The sequence below is a fragment of the Mastomys coucha genome, unplaced genomic scaffold (assembly GCF_008632895.1).
Source record: "Mastomys coucha isolate ucsf_1 unplaced genomic scaffold, UCSF_Mcou_1 pScaffold15, whole genome shotgun sequence".
NCBI classification, from domain to species: domain Eukaryota; kingdom Metazoa; phylum Chordata; class Mammalia; order Rodentia; family Muridae; genus Mastomys; species Mastomys coucha.
This window is the reverse complement of record NW_022196897.1, coordinates 65933989-65937960: the sequence shown is the minus strand read 5'-3', so window position 1 is coordinate 65937960 and position 3972 is coordinate 65933989. Positions and strand designations below refer to the sequence as shown.

Here is a 3972-nt window from a genome sequence, read left to right as displayed (position 1 = left end):
AAAAAAAAAAAAAAAATAGAAGCCAACATAATAACAGTTTTGAGACCTATAAGATAACAAAATAAAGTTGCAAAGAGACCAGTTTCCTGAACATAGAAGTAGGAAGTATGAGTACAAGTAACATGAAAGGCTTAGCCACATGGGAGAGATAATGAGGCTTCATCTTGTTATTTAGGCCAAGATCTGGAAGATAAGATAGGTTGGGTTGTAGCACAAACTCGAGGAAAAACATTTTATGCGGTGTCAAGATTTTAATGTTGGAAAGAGTTCATTATTTCCTTGTAGAAAATAATGAGGCAATGTTAAGAGGAGCAGAATGAAAAAACAAAACAAAACAAAACAAAAACATAAATTGTCCAAGATATGAGTGATTAGCTCTTTCATATCTTGTAAGACATTGGAATGAGTTCATATTTTTATTTATTTGAAACACGAAGTATTATTAATGACTTTCAAGAAAGCCTGATTTAACGTGCTTTGCACATTTAGGAGCTCCCAGATGCTTGGCATGATGGGTGGCTATGGTAGTGTACAGAAGAAAGCAATGCAGGAAAGAGGGAAATCCATTAGGAGATGTAATAATCTCCATGAATGAGGACTGTCCTTGTCATTGATTGGGATCACAGGAATGAGAGGAAGCAAAGGAAATGGGTTGATGGCTTAACCCCTTATTTACTGAAAGGTGAGGCTCAGGTCGTGATCTCAGAGAGAAGGGGAAAATCAAAAGGCACTTCTAGATGTCAAGTGTAAGCAAGTGAGTGCTTGGTGATGCCATATACTGAGAGGGTGAAGAAGAAGAAAAGTTTCCAGAAGGGGAAGAGCTCTAGTTTGGATGTGTTAACTTGAAAGTTGTCTGTGAGTCACCAAATGGAAATTTCCTGAGACTAACTAGAGAGAATTAGTTCACAGCCCCCAAAAGAGGCCCCACAAGGTAGCAGAGGGGGCAGGAAGTTTCTAGCTACTATGAGTTGAAGAGATGACCTTTAGACTCGAGGTAGATTAAGAAATCCATGCTGGACTGTAGCTCAGTTGGCAAAGTACTTGCCTAGCATGCATAGTGTCTCAGATTCTATCCCCAGTATATAAACTAGGCATAGAAGGACACTTGGAAAAGTGGATCAAAGCCATCACTGGCTATATAATGAGTCAAGCAGTCAAGCGCTCTTCTTTAGTACTAAGCAGAACACACATGAATCTAAGGAGGAGAAAACCTAGAGAAATTAGGGAGAATAGTTTCAAATTTTAACATTAAGAGAGAAAATTACCCAACTCAAAAATGACAGATGATTTAAGCATACAAGTCTCTTAAAATGAATACAGACAAAATTTACAACATCATTTGTTACTAATATATTCAAGCTAGAACTACCGAATGTAACCACACACACACATTTTTATAATTAAAATACTGACCATGCTAAGAGTCTGCAGGATGGGAACAAAGAGCTTTCAAATACAGCTGTCAGGAATGAAAATGGTACAGCCACAGTAGAAAAAAAAGTTAGGCAAATTCTTAAAAATTAAAACCTAAATAGTGTTAAGGCCGTTACGTGATGTAGCCCTCCTAGTCCTGGGTTTCTACCTAGGACAGATCAAAACACATAGGCATAGAAAAGTTTGTACATCAGTGGCCATATCAGCTTTATGTAGTACAGCCCTAGCCTAGAACCAGCACAAATGCCTCCCCACTGGTGAGTAGATATTTGAGGAGTTGTGGAGTCCCACCACTCAGCAACCACTGTGGCAATTTACTGACAAAGGTAGCAGCACAGAGACTCAAAATAACTAGGCCAGGTTTCAAAGAAGAAAAGAGCCGGGCAAAAATGTGTCATTCACGAGGGAGTGGAAAAAACCTAAAAATGATAGAAAGTATGAGAAGACTTTTAGTGCTCATTGTATTAATTGTTCTGCTTGAGGTGACAGTCCCTTGTGAGCATACATGCCAGAGCACAGCTTGTGTGCATTGAAACATACACAGCGCGTTATATCTCCACCATTCTTCACTCAACTCTGAGAAATGAAAGCAGGTTGAGAAGCGGGATGGGTAAACACATTAGTTTTGAAAAGTTCAGAACTATGAATCTGACCACCACTATTATAAAGAGGGTGTTTTGAACCTTGGAAAGGAATGAAGCCAACCAGAGAAGGGTTGACATGAGGAGAGATGAGGATCCAGGGTGGCTCCTGTATCACCATCAAAACAAACTTTAAAGTGAAGACAGTTGTGATAAATAGTCTGGTTTTTATATGTTGCTTAAATCTAAAAATCAAAGCTGAAGCACTTGATGACCAGTTAGGTAAAGCAGTATGTATGCAAATCACTTAGGATCATTTGTGACTTAGATAGATAGATAGATAGATAGATAGATAGATAGATAGATAGATAGATAGATAGATAGAGATAAAGAGATATATAGATATACATATACTGTTTTTTCCCATGTTAATATTCTATTTCATCATTCAAAATGGTCTGCCACTGTGAAAAGATGTGTTCCTTGAAGCTGTAATACATGCTGACTTACCTGACATTAAATTGGCAGCATTCTGCATGCTGTGTATCATCAATTGAGCACAGAATACAAATTGTCACAGAAAGGATAGAAAACCCTCCATTTGAACAGGTGTTTATGAGACATACACCAGCATATCCTAAGTTAAACATACTAAAGCTCAAAAATAAATTTTTGCCTTCAAGCTTAAAGTAAAGTATTTCAAGTGACTGAACTAATTCTCTATTTCAAATAATTTTCTGTTTGCTGTTTGCCTTTGTAAGACAATAGCCAAGAAACCTTGTAAATATTACAGAATCATTTCAGATTAAGCCTCTGTGTTTATAATGCCAAATAACATTTTACTAGAAAGATTTCATGTGTCCATTCCCTTATTCAGACTGCCCGCTCTGCCCTCAGCCCCACCAAATGCTTGCACAAGTGTGGTTAGTGGTGGCTTTCTCCTCTTCTAGCCTCTAGGCATGCTGCTTTCCCAGAAGTTTCTCCCAAAGCCCACCATGAGATTCCCCACATCCCCTGTGACTTAAGTTTGTTCAACATTTGGCGCTGCATAGGGTTGTATTTTTTCTAATAGTTATCCCCATGCTTGCTCCTTCCTCCCTTCCTCCCCTCATCCCTTCTTTTGGAATAGGATAGAAATCCTGGATAGGACTCTCTCTTCCTGCTTGCTGACTATGTATATTTGGGTGTAATTGTGAATTTGCCTGTTTCTATTTTCTACCTAGTTCCTCCTCAACTCTCTTTCTAGATAATCTTATTACCACCTGAGGTTTTAGCTCCCAAACTATATTTCATGTAAACTAGCATTTATATGAAATAAAGACACCTCTGCGAACAAACCACACTGTCCACCTCCCTAGTTTTATTTATTGGCTAGTTTCTATTGAACCTGCATGGCTAGGGTTCATCTCTTAAGCTAAGAAGGTATGTTTGTTCAACAATAAAGAAATACATTGACAGACTATAAGCCTTCCAAATAAAGTCATGACATGATGGTCAGTTCCAGTTTGTAACAAGTTTATTTGCGGGGCACTTTTCATAGAGTACATCAACTTGGGGTTGTCAGTTGTGGGCCAGTGTAGAAAAGCTGGGGGAAATGACATTTGAGAGTGGAATTTCACAAAGTACAAACTTGCTTGGTCTGAAGCCAGGAGCTCAGCATTCATCTCATGTTAACTTCCTGTACAGCTTAAAGTAAATTAAAGTAAAATGTATGACCAAAATCAAAGAACTATGCTGAAGTCTTGCCTTGTTCCTAATGTTTGCAACACTTTGCTATTGCAGAGGAAACCAGTTTTAAAATGCTGACCTTTGAAGTATAGTCTTCCTGGGCAAGGTCCAAGTTTTAACTACACTTAGGTTCATTTTTTTTTTAATTTTTTAAGTTAGATTGTAGGATGCCGTCCTGCAGCTCCTACCTGCGTGGGGTTCCACGAACCGAGGATTTGGAAACCTGTAA

At 38.4% G+C, this 3972-nt stretch overlaps 1 long non-coding RNA gene across 1 annotated transcript in view; it reads right to left on the bottom strand.

Annotated features, from left to right (window-relative positions):
* Positions 1-3513: 3513 nt before the first annotated feature.
* Positions 3514-3972, bottom strand: part of LOC116092033 — an 11813-nt gene continuing 11354 nt past the window's right edge. The window contains exon 2 of the long non-coding RNA XR_004119153.1: positions 3514-3966. This is a non-coding gene — a long non-coding RNA (uncharacterized LOC116092033). The remainder of the gene's footprint in view (positions 3967-3972) is intronic.